General features: G+C 39.6%; 1 long non-coding RNA gene across 1 annotated transcript in view; it reads left to right on the top strand.

The window, feature by feature from the left end:
* The window catches only part of LOC145820162 (uncharacterized), a 30,947-nt gene extending 22,220 nt beyond the window's left edge, over positions 1-8,727 (top strand). The window contains exons 2-3 of the long non-coding RNA XR_014361215.1: positions 7,589-7,711; positions 7,808-8,727. This is a non-coding gene — a long non-coding RNA (uncharacterized LOC145820162). The remainder of the gene's footprint in view (positions 1-7,588; positions 7,712-7,807) is intronic.
* The last annotated feature ends 7,965 nt before the right edge of the window (positions 8,728-16,692 follow it).

Below are 16,692 nucleotides of genomic sequence, written 5' to 3' on the forward strand. Positions count from 1 at the left end.
AATAAATAACCAAACAAACGGGCAGCATAACAGCGTAAAATAAATACACACAACACACAGTCGGGTATCACAACACACGGTTGATAAGCCGAGTACACTGTTCCTCAATACTGATTATTGTCCCTGAATCACTGTTTCCAAAACTAAACCTGATACCCGCAAATAACTGATTCTCAAACACTGAACTGGCGCCCGCAGGCCTGATGCCCAAACTTACAAACTGATACACGCATTCCTGTAGAGACACACTCTAAAGCACATAGCAGATAAGTGAGAGCCAAAACACCTCTATGTTGGGGTAGGGTTTCCCTGTCCTATTTTGTCAGGAGCTAGGGTTTCGCTACGCACGCAGCGATTTCAAACAACCTAACATCGGGTAACCAACCTGTCCTAGTTTGGAATGATCACTACAGATTTCGATATGCACTAGGTCGAATGGTCAAAAAAGAGTGCCCTGGTAAAAATCGGGGTTTGTGTTCCCATACTGGCAGAGCCCGCAACCGGTCAGCCTTATGGTCATGCCTTGACAAGACAAGCCTCCGGCAAACCGTTCAGGAATGGCAGATGGCAAACACGGTGTCCTAGGCGCACCAATGCACATGCAATGCAAAGAAACACATAAGCGTAGTCAAAACAAGATATCTTGAGTTCGAGTCAAGTTCTCCAAACATCCCCAGCGGAGTCGCCAGAAACTGTAGACGTCCCCAAACGCCCCGGGAGGATGAGTCCTGTTCTGTTCATTTGTGGGTCTACTACAGTTCGGACTCAAATTGTCACGGTTCTTAATCTGAACCAAAGAGTCCAAATCCGGCAAATCGTTTTGAGAAAAAAATAAATTTTTTTAGAAAAGAAGCACCAAACATGGACTGCTTTGCCAGATACAGAGTCGCCACCTAAATATTTTATTTTTGGGAAAATTTAGGAAACCCTGACTCGTTGCCTAAGGCCATGTGTCCGTCATCACCAAAGTTGCCTCGGCTCGGGAACTTGGGTACGATTGGGGAAGGTCAGCTATGAGCACCCCCTCTCGCCCGATCAAAGATCGGCCTCTAGTAACCATGATATCTTGTTTTGAAAACATTACATGTTCTTATTCCGGTTATTAGCCTAGATTTACTATGTTATGCGCACAGCAAACAAGTATAGACTGGGTCACCTAAACTGGAACAAGACATTTCATGTTTGTTGTTTGAAAATGGTTTGATGGTGCTACCCGCAAGTAGGCTAAAACATGAATTTTGCCACCCTCAAGTGGGCCTTAGAAAATATGGTTTTGCCACTTCCAAGTGGGCTTAAAACTCGCATTTAATGCATTGTTCCAATTCAAATAACCCAACCTCCACCCACAGGCATTCAGGCAGTTATATCACATAAGCAGCTAGCCTCATGGTAATTATGCTATCATGGCAACATTCACACACATGTGGCATGCTAAAGCATAAAAAGCTTACCTAGTACTCCGAGCCAAAACAGAAACTAGTTAGTAATCATATGCATAGTTCGTGTTAAAAATGGCTAATGCAACACATGCAAAGATGCAATCTAGATAGGCTCGACTATTCTAAACATGGCATGTGAAATGCAACAGATAACATGTATTCAATTTGGGATTGAAATACAATGCAGTTAGCATGATGCGCCGAGCCTGGTGCAAGCAAGACAAATGTATGAATGCACGCATGCATATCATAAGGTATGCTAATTTAAATATGCCCTAATACTAACCATTAAAAGCGAGTAAATATAAGGGAAGAAAGACGTGGGGTTGGAAGACATACACACACTCACGCACACTTATTACACAATTGCCCTCGCTCGGAGGGTCCGACTAAATATTACACAACCAAATGAATATTACTAAATTAATTATTACAGAACTTCTAATTAATTAACAAATGAAATGCAAAAGAAAGGTGGCCGCAGCCCTGCCTCGGGATGCGTGAATGATGCGTGCTCGATCCGCCTTGCCCGGAAACCCGCACCATGCCACTGTTGCCTCTGTTTACACTGCCTCACCCCTCTGAAAATTATGAAAGTCTCCAGAACTGCTTTGAGCTTCCTTTTGAGTGCTGTGGAGTGCCACCGGCCAGAGCAAAAGGCTACCGGCCATTGGAATAAGGTTATCGGCCAAAGATGGTGTCATCGGCTGGGCACTGATGGCCAGTCGACACTGAAGATGGTCGGTCGGCCATTTCTTCCTGTAGAATCCTGCAATTGACAGCAGCAAAGGGCAAACAGTGTATGGCATGGAATTTTCAAGCAAATGTGTGCATGGCCACTCTTCCTATCATGCTAAGGACTCAAGGGAGTGCGGCTCTTGGTACTCGGGCCACCAGTCACGCATTTCGATGCATGATGGCCAAAGGTACCAAGTTTGCAACTTAATGTAAATGCATGCAACAAACAAATGAATGCTAACGCCCTATCATGTTAAGATCAAGGGCGTCAGCGACTGAGGATTGAGACGTGTTTCGTCACTTTAAGTACGAACACTTCTCAATTCTCATGCTTGGTTTGACACCCCAAACCAAGCAAAATGTAATGCAAGTATGCAATGTACCTCACATATGCAACATGGGTCAAATATACAACATGAAGCTAAGTAAGCAAGGCATGCCAAATGCAATGCAAACTAAACATGCCAATGTGTAATGTACTAAAGCATGCAACATGCAATGTAGTAAACATGGAAAAATATGCAATGGGACTAGCATGTGGCAACACATAATGAGCCAAATGTGCAACAAACATATGACAAACATGTAATGGTGGACTTAAACCATAAAGGACAGACCTCGGCCTTGCCATAAACAGTGACCAAAAGTGCCAAAAATGGTGGACAAGTGCTCATGCAAACATGCACACTAATGAGCCAAAAACCCAAGCATGGAAGGCTACTCTCAAGAACACTCAAAGGTGGTAAGTATGGACATTAAACACTCATGTTAACTTCTAAAAAAACATGTGAATGATGATGCCAAATCATGCTAGGGAATAGATGCAAAATGAAAGGCATTCAAGGCCACAAAAATGGGAGCATTACTCAACACCTACCCCAAGCAAGCATGGTATGAGCTATACAACCAAAAACAGAGTTTTAATGCACCAAAATAAGTCCCAAGACCCCCTGATATGGCAGCTAAGAGACACAAAACAAGAGGCATGCACAAAAGGCCATACATGGAGCATAGGATCATGTCTCTCCGAAGCATTGAAAGGATAACAAAATGCAAACATGCAAGCATAAAACGTGGACTGAAATGACGTAATAAGTGATTCCAAATCACTAAAATAGCCAAGATAGTGCATGCTAATGACTCACACACCCGATGCCAACATGCTAGAATGCAAAGGGGTTATACAAAGCATGAAATGCATGACCAAATCAACACCTAACAGACCTCAAGCATGGCAAAATATGACTAAAAGCTTTACAAAGTTAGGCAAAAATGTGCAAGCATGATGGTCTAATGGCAAGATGCATTTCTAGGCAAAATGGGAGAATACAAAGCAAGTGTATTAAGCATGAGAGGGGCCGTTAATCCGACCAAAAATAGAGGTATATTATGACCTAATGACACCCAAAAACCTCTGAAATGGAGCCAAAGACAACTAATCATGCATGCTACCCTTATGAGCCAAAAATGTAAACAAAAGAGAGACAAAGGGAGAGGGGTGTCCCTCCCCTATGCAAGACTTCAAACCCCCTTCTTCACCACTGAAAATCCACTGGATTTCAGTGGTGAGAAGGCCAATACACCAAAGTAACCAAAGCTTAACAATGGAGGCACAAAAAGGGCCAAACAAGGCCTTAGAGGGGGAGGTCGACCCCCAACACCAAAACAACCTTAATGAAGTATCTTAAGCATGCAAATACAAGACTTTTTTTAGTTATACACAAAGTCTAAATCAGTAAGCAAGATAGGTTAAAGACTAGTGCAAGATTGGGGAATCTAAAGCAAAAGTATTATCCTTGAAGAACACCTCAAGAACAGCAAGCTCAGGCCCCTTCTTCTGATCAAAACCACCCCAAAACCTCAAGAACAAACTCTCAAAGCCTCCAAAGTCAAAGTGTGGTGTAATAGTAGGTGACTTAGTGCACAACTAAGGTCAAAACACACTTTTGGGGCCTCTAACACACACAAAAGGGGAGAGAGAGGAAGATGTAGAGAAAGAAGGTGATATATATCTGAATATATATGTAAGCTCTGGTTTTTTGCTCAACCCCTACAAAAGAGAGGGGAGGTCTCGTTATATAGACAATGGAAAAGGCTAAGCTTCCAAGGGAAGCCAACAAAGGGGTCAAGGCTTCCTAAAGAAGCTAAGGCAAAGGGGCCAAGGCTTCCTTAGGAAGCTGGGACAGGTGTCCAAGCTTCTTGAGGAAGCTAAGACAAAGGTCCAAGCTTCCTCAAGAAGCTAGACCAAAAAGGTGCAAAAAGGGCAAAACAGCCACACTCGTACATAGGGAAGAGGGTCCATGCATTCCAGCTGGCACAGCTGGCTTACACCATGCCTGAAAAAGGCAAAAAAGTGGCACCGGCCAGAAAAGGAAGCCATCGGCCAAACAGATGGTCGGCCGACCACACTAAGTACCGACCGGCCAATGGTATATTTCACCAATGGCCGGTAGCCTCAAAACACAACCGATGGCCTCAATCCATGGCCGGTGGGTATCAGGGGTAGCTATCAAGCTACTCTCTACCCTTAAGTGCAAAAAAACAAACAAGTCCTTGGTGTAAAACCAAGCACAGAACAAGCAAGTCGAGAGATCCTGAGGCAAGGCGCGTAGCCAAGACCTCCGGGAACTCAAAATAAACACGAATATGGATGATCACTGAGTGTTCAAGCGGTGACGTCCAAGTCTTGAAGACGGTCAAAAATGGGGTGTCTACACCACGTATTTGAGGTGCAAACATCTTTTCGCCGTGGACGAGGTCGCAATAGACAGATTGTGAGGATGAATCAACCCACGTGCAGTTGTGGGAAATATGAGATAAGACACTATCCATGTTCCCATATGTTCGCTATAATGTCTGAATGCGGTGACAATCCATTCGAGTACGTTGATCCATTATATAGGCTTCCTGTATACATGAGGGTTTGGAAAATTAAATTCAATCCAATATATCATCAAGATTATTGGGATGATCCGCAGTGGACCTTAATGCCTAATGTACTTCGTCTGCGAGAAGTAAAACGGGGTCGTACATCTATGGCTCGTATTCCGAATGAGATGGATATATCAAACAGGCATTTGACAGCTCGTTGCAGTCAGTGCCAGCAGACAAGTCATGACAGGCGAACATGTTCGGCGCGACTTGGTCGATGAAGACTATGTAATACTTACATATTGTAATATATCCTTTTGAAATTCTTTATTTGTAATAGATCATTTAATTATGTATTTTTAAATTCTTTATTTGTAAACGGGGTCGTACATTTAAAATGTGTATTACAAAATGTGTACTTGATTCAAAATGTGTAATACAAAATTGAAAATGTGTATAATTTATTCAAACTTGTATAATTTATTGAAAATGTGTACTAGTTTTTCACTGTGTACTTGATTCAAAATGTGTATTGCAAGATTCTATACTTAATCACGTAGTTCTTCTACCATTTCAAAATTTCATATTTTTGAATAAATTTAATATCGAATGATGCAATCATTGTTCACATTTTATAATTTAAAAAATTTACAAATTTTAAAAAAATTAACCTATATAAATTAAAATTTTAAAAATTGGAATGCTGCAGTCATTGTTCACAATTACAAATTTTATATGTAATTTACAAAATTTATAATTTATTCAAACTTTTAGCATTACAAAATCAATATTGAAGTTTTGTCAAATATGCCATAATGTAATCATTAGTTTCGAATTGCTTCCATGTAAGTGGCACATAAATTTGTCTTTTCTCGAACCCATAAGATTTACTTCATTGTATTTTAAATCGTTAAGTACAAAATCAATAATTACAGTTTTTCTGTTATTATGTTATGATTAAATGAGATTTTGATATGGATGATCTAATATTTCAATTGAACAAGCTTCATGGCACATGTACCTAAGGAGGTTCCACTGTTCAGACAGGCACATTGGGCTGACAGTATATGGGAGCGTCCGGTATGCAATAACGTTTGTTGGACTTTACGCTTACAATTAAAATACATTGCATTTTGTTGTATATTTCGTGATAATGTTATTATTTAAACTGATCATTCTGTTGTGCAGGATGAGGCACGCACCGCATTGACATGCCGTCGGGCAGATTCTGGATTGTGGGAGCATCCGTTAGACCATAGAGTCTTGCAGTATGTATTACGCGCGGGATTCTATGGTGTGTATCGTATCGGGCACATTCGACTGGACCACGCACTCATCACTGCTCTCGTCGAGAGGTGGCGCACAGAGACTCATACATTCCATTTCCCGATCGGGGAGGCCACCGTCACATTGTAGGACGTATCCGTCATATTTGGTCTTCGGACTGATGGCCGAGCAGTTACTGGAGTTGACCCATCTTTCGCGACGGAGCAGTGGATAGCCCTATGTGCTGAGCTATTGGGAGTAGCACCTACATCAGCAGATTTACAGGCAGGTAGACTGAGGGTCAGGTGGCTGGCCGAGCAGTTTGCTCATCTTCCAGATCATGCTCCAGATGAGTTGGTACAGTAGCATACCCGAGCATATATTCTGTGGCTTATTGGGGGGGGTACTTCTCCCTGATAAGTCACAGAACCTGTTCAAGCTGATGTACTTGCCACTGCTGAGAGACATTGACGAGATTGGGCAGTACAGCTGGGGTAGCGCGGCTCTGGCATGCTTGTATAGGATGCTATGTCGAGCAACTCAGGTGGGTACGAGGGAGATTGGAAGACCACTTATGTTGCTACGGGTTAGTAAGAATTTTATTACATGTCAATTCATATTGTATGCCATATATCAGTATTTTAATTGTGTTCAAACTATTGCAGATTTGGGCATGAGAGAGATTGATTCGCATTGCCCCGACTAGGCGGCAACTGGTTGGTCCTTGTGAGCTTCTTATGGGTGAGGGGGACATTCAGTTGCCCCCCGGACCGCGAGGTTGCCGGTGGAGGGTTGACATGGGCCACGAGGTTGTCTCGACCCACATAGTGGTAGTTTATAGAGACTAGCTGGACTGGATGATCGAGGGCGAGGTATGAAATTTTTTGATTGCATTTTAGTTGTCTTCTTCATTGTATATGTTTTGAGTTCACGAGCAAAATTTAATTTATTTGTTGTCATTGTAGTTTATCTGGCAGCCTTACGCTGGGGTCCTCGGTACGCTCCCCGACTACTGCCGACTGGGTCAGGAGATATGGATGGCGAGAGTGCCACTTATTTGTTTTGACGTGGTTGAGTGGCATCTCCCCCATCGTGTCCTCCGACAGTTTGGTCGGGTCCAGTCCGTGCCGGATTGGTTCGATACTGAGTGGCAGTTGCACGTCACTGATAGGCGTGGCCGAGCTGGCACTGACTTGCATCTGTTTTATATGCCATATATACAGTTGTGGGATGCCCGTCGGGACAGTATTGTACCGGTTGACTATAGCGATGAGGTGATCCCCTCTTCCGACCCTTATATGTTGTGGTATCGGCGACATACACACCTACTAGTCGGGAATCTGAGCCACGTGTCTGAGTCTGTATACCAGGGAGTTGGGCCTTATCTTGAGGCATTGGTGAGTATCATATTATGTGTCAGATAATTATTAAAATCATACTTGATTTACTTTCAGTCAATTGTAGCCTAATAATACGTCTGAATGTTTGTTCAGGTGGCTGGAGCTGGGAGGTCGTATCACTTGGCAGAGGACGCCCATTTCAAACGTGATGGACAGCATGCCTTGTAGGCCGTTGCAGAGATCCGAGAGTTATTGTACCAGGCATTCCAGGTTGCCCATCGAGGAGATCGTTTGCATTACGGCCACTACGATGTACACATTTCAGCAGCTGCTACAGACACATCAGCGCCGTCCACGTCAGCGCCTTCCACTTCAGCGCTTGCCACATCAGCTCCTTCGACATCAGTCACCCCACCACATACTACCCTATACATATCTGGCATACCTTATGTGCCTGACCCTGATTGGACACCACCCCGATACATGCATGACGTTGTTACCCCACCCACCCAGTTATCACCACCAGACAGTTCGACCGCGACCATGAGTACACATGATGCAGTTCTCACTGACATCTCCCACGTTGACGATGAGGCCCATATTGAGCCCCCCCAGAGTGCGCGGGAGAGGCCGAGGTTTTGGTCGTGGCGGACGTCGCAGCCGAGGTCGGGGTGCGGGCAGAGGCAGAGGTCGAGGTCCAGCTGCAGATCGTGATACAGTTGCACCAGATGATAGAGTTTCACAGCTTACAGCAGTATCCGATCTTCGGCCACAGACAGGATCAGGGGCAGCACATGCAGTAGAGGTGAGGTCACACTCACAGGCTCCACAGGATACGCATTTACGATTAGGGGAGCCAGATATTCAGAGAGTCTACCGTAGGAGACCGAGGAGGGAGGTCCACGGTCGGGATTGTGGGACTGGGGACAGGTTAGGGCATTAGCGAGTGTGATATGGAGTGTATAGTTTATTTTATTTATAGTTTTTGTTATAGTTTTTGTAAATCAAACTTGTACAGATGATGTAAATGTGTCATACTTATTTATTCCAAAAATACAATTTTACAATTTTTTATTCTTACTTGTTTTGATGATTTCCATAAAAATGAAAAGGAAAACAGAAAGAAAAAAAAAAGGATAAGAATTGATAGGATTTTATTAACGAGGGAGATTGGAGGACCACTTATGTTGCTACAGGTTAGTAAAAATTTTATACAAAAAAAATCTGAGAAAAAAATGTAAACATTGCATAATGGATAGTTGTGGGGAGAAATATGAATAAAAAGGAAACAAAATAAATATCTAAGCAAACACATAATTTTGTTTTCCCTTTTCTTTTACTTTTCTGAATGATTGCATTCACTGTCTTTTTTTCATGTACAAACCAATGATAACCAAACAAAATGTAGACATATATATTTGTTGTTCATCTAGCTTAAACGTGTATTTCAACTATTTGTTATATGAACCTGTAGTTCATTAAGTATCATTATTATATTCCACATCAATAATGCATGAAATCATGAAAGTCTAGTTCAAGTAGCGTTCTTCAAAATAACAATAACGGACAGAAAGTAAAGGTAGAAATACAAGAACTATTCGAAAACAATTGAAATATCTCCCTTCATTGATAAGTCGTGGATAAGCATTACAAATTGCATGCATTACAGAAATAGTTTGGTCGTTTATCTAAACAATTTCATTCATTATCATCATCATCTGACATCTCAATATCGGAATCATACATAACATCCATGCTCCAGGCGAAGTACTGGTGTACATCATCCATTAACCCATCTTCGGTATGCTCATTTGCGATCTTCATTAGTCCGGACCTTTGCAAACGTTGGGTCATGCGATTAACCTCGTCGCGGATACGATGCAATGCCCTTTGCAACAACTGTGGAGTGTCAGTTGGCATACGCATGGCTAACCGGCGAGGAAATTTAAGATTAACTTCACGACATAGCTCAACGAGAACGTTTGCTCGAGTTTTGCGAAATTCCCACTCAGCTCTCATGGTATTGACGGTGGCACGTGAGTAACGCAAATTTGGATTTAATGGGTATTCAAATTCATCTCCATCTGCAACCCAATAGCGACCCATTGCTGAATATAGATCAACCACCGTATATCTCATGATGATATCGCTCGAAATAGCTGTAAAACTTTTGTTGTGGTATGATGTGATATTTATACCATATATACACATGGTAGCTGTATGTACGAAATTATTGTAAACAACTATGCATCAGAATTGTCACGTCAACTTTTATGACCTGAACAACTATGCATCAACTTGATAGGAGTTGTCACTTCGACTTTTATGAATTGCATAATTTATTGTTATTTCAAAACAAAAAGTAAAAACATAAAAAAAAAAAAGAGTAAAAACGTCTAAATTAGTCAAATTGCTTAAAATATTTAAAAAAATCAGTAAAAACTTTGGAAAAAAAACACGAAAATTAAGAAATTAGAATTTTCTGAAAAATATTTTATGAAAAATGAAAAGAACCAAGCTGATCAACAGACTAAACGTCTGAATTAGTCAAATTTCTCTGCCTTAAATTTTTTTAAAAAAATAAATGTGAAATTACAATTTAAAAATCTTTAAAATATTTTTAAATTTTTTGAAAAACTTTTTCACAAGTTTGTTTTACTTTTTAGGTGTATTGACATATTTATTAATTTATTGTTATTTTGTTATGATACCCCCTCAAAATTTTAATGAATTGCATAATTCACAAGGGCACAGTAGGTATGGTACGATAATAAATTGTAACTCGACGCAGTGATACGTCCAACATTTCTCAGTGATGCTCACTAGTGACTTGAACAGACGTAATAATTTGGATGCTTTGTTTTTTCCTCAGATACTATGTGACTTTGTGCAGCGATGCAGTGATGCATCTGACTTTGTGTAGCGATGCAGTGATGCATGTGACTTTATGCAGTGATGCAGTAATGCATGTGACTTTCTGACTTTGCCATGCTTATATAGTTTGTGACTTTTTTTCTCACATTACGTGATACATGTGACTTTCTGCAGCGCAAATAAATGCTTTCTTTTTTTCTCACATTTTAGAATTCATCTAAGTCACATCAATACGACCACATGGCAATAGTGTTGATAAACAATTATGTGATGGACTGAAGGAGTAAAGTGTAATTCACCGAATATAAAAAGAAGCAGAAAATGCAAAGAGGAGAAAATGGGATGATTGTGAAGTTCATTAAGTGAAAATAAGATAAAATATAGGCTGCAAAGTTCCAATCGTGTTTACATATCAGGTGACCATTTTATTATTTCGGTGAAAAAAACAACGATAGTTTTGCAGGTCGAAGTGAGTTGGACGGTTGTGTATTTACTTGCACTCTGTTTCATAATTGTTTATGAAGAATATTACTTTAAAACAAAGAAAATTTAAGCATTTAATTTCATTTATAATTTTTTGAAAACACCAATTTGTACTAAATCGTCAATTCCAAGTGACTACTTACTGTATTAAAAAAAGTAAGCATGAAAAAATAGTTTCATGTGGCGATGTGACAACTCACTGCATGTTGTTTTATTTGACAACTCACTGCTCGAATATGAAGGGATTGCATTGTCATCCTCTGGCCTACAATTATGATTTTATCTGATAACCACGTCCGTGACTACATCATAGGTACACAAAGTCACGGGTACTCAGGATTGCATGAAATGAATAACATAAAATAATATCACGGGTATCACTTCTTCCATAGTGCCCCAGCATGCATTATCGTCACTAGATCATCTCTAGTTAACCCTCAATATGATGTCTATAAATAGCGACACCCCCAGTATGATGTTTGTTCAAGCCATAACAATAGTAATATATCTACAATTACTGTTATTATTTGTTTGTTTATTTTATGAACAATGTCTTCAAGAGGTGCAGGAAGTTCACGCCGGCAAAGAAATCCGAAAGTGTGGCTGCTACCTCCATTTACTTATGACTACAAGAGCGAAAAGTACTCGAGTCTGAAGGATTATTATGCTGGTATCCGAGCAGAATGGGCGTTCAGGGTAACGGAGCAAGAAGGATTGTTTAATGATCTACGTAACTTTGGGGCACCGGTACCTCATCGTCGTTCATTGACCATGGCTAGACAAAATGTGAGTGACTATGAAAAAGCAGTTACCAGAATTAAGAAGGAGAAGAACAGAATGTTGATGCGGAGATGTCGACATTTCATGCTTCAGCTAGCCACCAAAATGGCAGAAGCAAGCAACAAAGATTTGATAGTGATTGAGCAAAATAATGTCTTAAACAATGAAAAATATCTCTCTGACTACTACATGTCAGATGAGGAATGAGAAATCAAACACCTTTATCTTTTATATATGTTTGTATGTTGTCTCATATCTTCGTTACTGGAGTGTAAGACAATGTTGTTGTTCATCTAACGTACGGATGTATTTCAAGTATTTGTTTTATGAACTTGAAGTTTATGAAATAACTACATTTATAACTGCACATTTATTAGTTCATGACTTTCTTTATTGAATTGCAATGAGTAAATGAATGTTCTGGATTAATGAATGGATTAATGTATGTTGAATTATGTGAATACTTAAAACACATAAAACAGAACGGGTAGCTCGGTGAAAAGCTTCCCTTAACTGGGGCTCGTGAAATAGGGATCATGTACGTAAAGAATGTCAATCTCCATCAGGAAAAAAGAAAGAGTCGCCTTCCAATTCCTGGAAGTCCAGTCAAAATGATGACTCTGGTAAGGAATAGGGGGTTAACAGATAACTAAACTTGGGGGGCTGGACAAACAAGCTCAAAGCCAAGTGGTTAGTCCAGTTGGGGGACTAATAAAGTTCATACAAACAAACTACCACCTTCAGCAACACATAAAACAAAATAGGTAGCTCGGTGAAAAGCTTCCCTTAACTGGGGCTCATGAAATAGGGATCCTGTACGTAAAGAATTTCAATCTCCATCAGAAAAGAAGAAAAAGTTGCCTTCCAATTCCTGGAAGTCCAGTCAAAATGATGACTCTGGTAAGGAATGGGGGTTGACAGATAACTAAACTTGGGGGGCTCGACAAACAAGCTCAAAGCCAAGTGGTTGGTCCAGTTAGGGGACTAATAAAGTTCATACAAACGAACTACCGCCTTCAACAACACATAAAACAAAACAGGTAGCTCGGTGAAAAGCTTCCCCTTAACTGGGGCTCGTGAAATAGGGATCATGTACGTAAAGAATTTCAATCTCTATCAGAAAAGAAGAAAGAGTCGCCTTCTAATTCCTGGAAGTCCAGTCAAAATGATGACTCTGGTAAGGAATAGGGGGTTGACAGATAACTAAACTTGGGGGGCTGGACAAACAAGCTCAAAGCCAAGTGGTTGGTCCAGTTGGGGGACTAATAAAGTTCATACAAACAAACTACCGCCTTCAACAACACATAAAACAAAACAGGTAGCTCGGTGAAAAGCTTCCCTTAACTGGGGCTCGTGAAATAGAGATCCTGTACGTAAAGAATTTCAATCTCCATCAGAAAAGAAGAAAGAGTCGCCTTCCAATTCCTGGAAGTCCAGTCAAAATGATGACTCTGGTAAGGAATGGGAGGTTGACAGATAACTAAACTTGGGGGCTGGACAAACAAGCTCAAAGCCAAGTGGTTGGTCCAGTTAGGGGACTAATAAAGTTCATACAAGCGAACTACCGCCTTCAACAACACATAAAACAAAACAGGTAGCTCGGTGAAAAGCTTCCCTTAACTGGGGCTCGTGAAATAGGGATCCTGTACGTAAAGAATTTCAATCTCTATCAGAAAAGAAGAAAGAGTCGCCTTCCAATTCCTGGAAGTCCAGTCAAAATGATGACTCTGGTAAGGAATGGGGGGTTGACAGATAACTAAACTTGGGCGGCTGGACAAACAAGCTCAAAGCTAAGTGATTGGTCCAGTTGGGGAACTAAATTTAAAACCCAATTGGTTTTACTTGATTTGCTTGTCAAAATCACTATTTACAATTAATTATACACAAATAGATTGTTTTCTGCGCCTTTTTCAAGAAATTGACGATTCTCTTAGTATAGAATAGCAATCAACGCAAGGCCAAAAATGTAAGAAACTTGACTTGTACCCAAATGACAACAAATAATTCAAATAGTCATACTTTTCAATGAAATACACAAACGTTTGGTCGTAACAACGAATGATGCATAGCTAAGTGAAACACAACATTGCCTACATAAGCTTCATTTTTTATTACAATCTCAATTCAGAAAGTCACATGGCAACAGTGAATTCACTGATTTACCTTACAGTGAACATGCCATTATTTTGTCCGTATATGCAGATGGATTGTCAAGTCATGTGACTTGGTGCACATGCTTTGGTTTTCTCGATTTTTTGCTCGATTTTTTTATTATAGTGACAACTCATTTCTTATTAATATATGTGGGATTCTTAATTCAGAAAATCACATGGCAACAGTGAATTCACTGATTTACCTTACAGTGAGCGTGCCCTTATTTTCTCAGTATATGCAGATGGATTGTCAAGTCATGTGACTTGGTGCATAGGCTTTGGTTTTCTCGATTTTTTTCTCGATTTTTTTATTACAGTGACAACTCAACACCAATTTGATATATGTGGGATTCTCAATTCATAAAGTCACATGGCAACAGTGAATTCACTGATTTACCTTACAATGAGCATGCCCTTATTTTCTCGGTATATGCAGATGGATTGTCAAGTCATGTGACTTGGTGCACAAGCTTTGGTCTTCTCGATTTTTTGCTCGATTTTTCTTATTACAGTGACAACTCATCTCTTATTGATATATGTGGGATTCTCAATTCATAAAGTCACATAACAACAGTGAATTCACTAATTTACCTTACAGTGAACATACCCTTATTTTGTCGGTATATGCAGATGGATTGTCAAGTCATGTGACTTGGTGCACAGGCTTTGGTTTTATCGATTTTTTGCTCAATTTTTTTATTACAGTGATTCTCAATTCAAAAAGTCACATGCCAACAGTGAATTAACTTATTTACCTTACAGTGAGCATGCCCTTACTTTGTCAGTATATGCAGATGGATTGTCAAGTCACGTGACTTGGTACACAGTATTTGCTTTTCTCTGTTTTTTCATTCTAGTGACAACTCATACCTTGTTCGTATATGTGGGATTGTCATGCAGGGGCATCTTTCTAAAGCTGTTCATAACCAACTATATAAACAACTAAAGGTGAAGACACAACCTTACAACTCATTTCGCTCTACGAAATTATCATTCATTTGTTTTAAAAAATTAGCATGGCTACATGGTTCATGGGAGGGAGTGGGAATCACAGAGGTGGTCGGAACTTGCAAAGGGGTGATAGTTCACGACGAGGAGGGGAAAGGGGACGTGGCGATGCTGAAGACGATTCATGGGAGGGAGTGGGAATACCTATTTTAGATTATGCTTGTGGTTATCGTGATAGGTTTGGGAAGCGACATTTTTTGATACCCAAGTATTATCCAGTTCAAGGAGGTTCATGTATGGATCCATCAGATAATCAAACAGGATATGGTTTAGTAGACGCTAGACTTCTGAAGTGGCCCGCACTATTTATAGAGCGAGTGCAAATGAAAGATTATGTCGGAAAAATCGACTGAAGGTGCCAAAAGCACGTTCTGTTGAGATCCAAAAAGAAGATCCTGATAATGTTGATCAACTATGTGAAAGACTACAACGTGAGATTTCTCAAATGCGTCGTAGGTTAGCCCGCGATATGCAGCTATAAATAGTTAAGAAGGATGCCCAGAAGAACAGAACAGAACCAAATATTGTGGCTATCAAGGGTATCATGGAGGATCCTGAGCTTGTCTCTGACGCTGAGCTTTCGGATTATTCAGACTCTGAGCCACCTACCGATTTAAGCGCGAATTAGGTGTTAATGTCTACACTTCGGCAATATTAAGTCATACATTAATATGTAATGTCTGTGTTAGACTAAGTGTTTCCGTAATGAGTTTGTCACATTGTCTGGCTAATATTTGTCTGTCTAACTGTTATGTTTTTGTATGTATTGTGTGTTCAGTTCATGGTGTCCAGAATGTATTGTTGTCGGAGACTTATGTCTGTACTACCTATGTATTTTTGTGGGAGACTTATGTATTTTTTCCTCAAGGTTTTCTGAATTACATTATCACCTTCTAACCCAAAACAAAGACAACAGAAAAAAAAATTATTTAAATGAGAACGACTTTAGTAAAGCCAAAACAAATTTCTGAATAACACCTTCTAACCCAAAACAAAGACAAGAGAAAAAAATAAAAAATAAAAAACTTTACATGAAAACAGCTTTAGTAAAGCGAAAAGAAATTTCTGAATTACATTATCACCTTCTAACCCAAAACAAAGACAAAAGAAAATATATATATATTTAAATGAAAACGGCTTTATTAAAGCCCAAACAAATTACTGAATAACACCTTCTAACCCAAAACAAAGAGAAAATAAAATAAAATAAAAAATTTACATCAAAACGACTTTATTAAAGGTCAAAAAATTTATGAATTACATTATCACCTTCTAACCCAAAACAAACACAAGAAAAAACAAAATAAATTTACTTTAGTAAAGCCAAAAAAAAGTTCTGAATTACACCTTCTAACCCAAAATAAAGACAAAAGAAAAGAAAAAAAAAATTAACATGAGAACGGTTTTAGTAAAACAATTTTAACCCAAAAAATTATTCTGAAATATATTATCACCAAAACAATGACAACAGAAACAAAAAAAAAAAAACAAAAAAAAAATTTCTTCTTCAGAGTTCAGTTAAACTGAAACTAAATAATTGGTGTATTTATATAAAAAGCGTGGTTCACAAACACGCTTTCACAAGAAAAAAATTTTTGCCAAAAAACGTGGTTCATAACCATGTTTTTAGAAGAAAAAAATTTAAGCCAAAAGTGTGGTTCATTACCACGATTTCAGAAGAAAATCTTTTTTGGTTAAAAGCGTGGTTCACAACCGCGCTTTTAGAACAAAAAAAATGTA

This window comes from Camellia sinensis, chromosome 2 (genome assembly GCF_055761805.1).
Source record: "Camellia sinensis isolate YWXY chromosome 2, ASM5576180v1, whole genome shotgun sequence".
In the NCBI taxonomy this organism is placed as follows: Eukaryota; Viridiplantae; Streptophyta; class Magnoliopsida; order Ericales; family Theaceae; genus Camellia; species Camellia sinensis.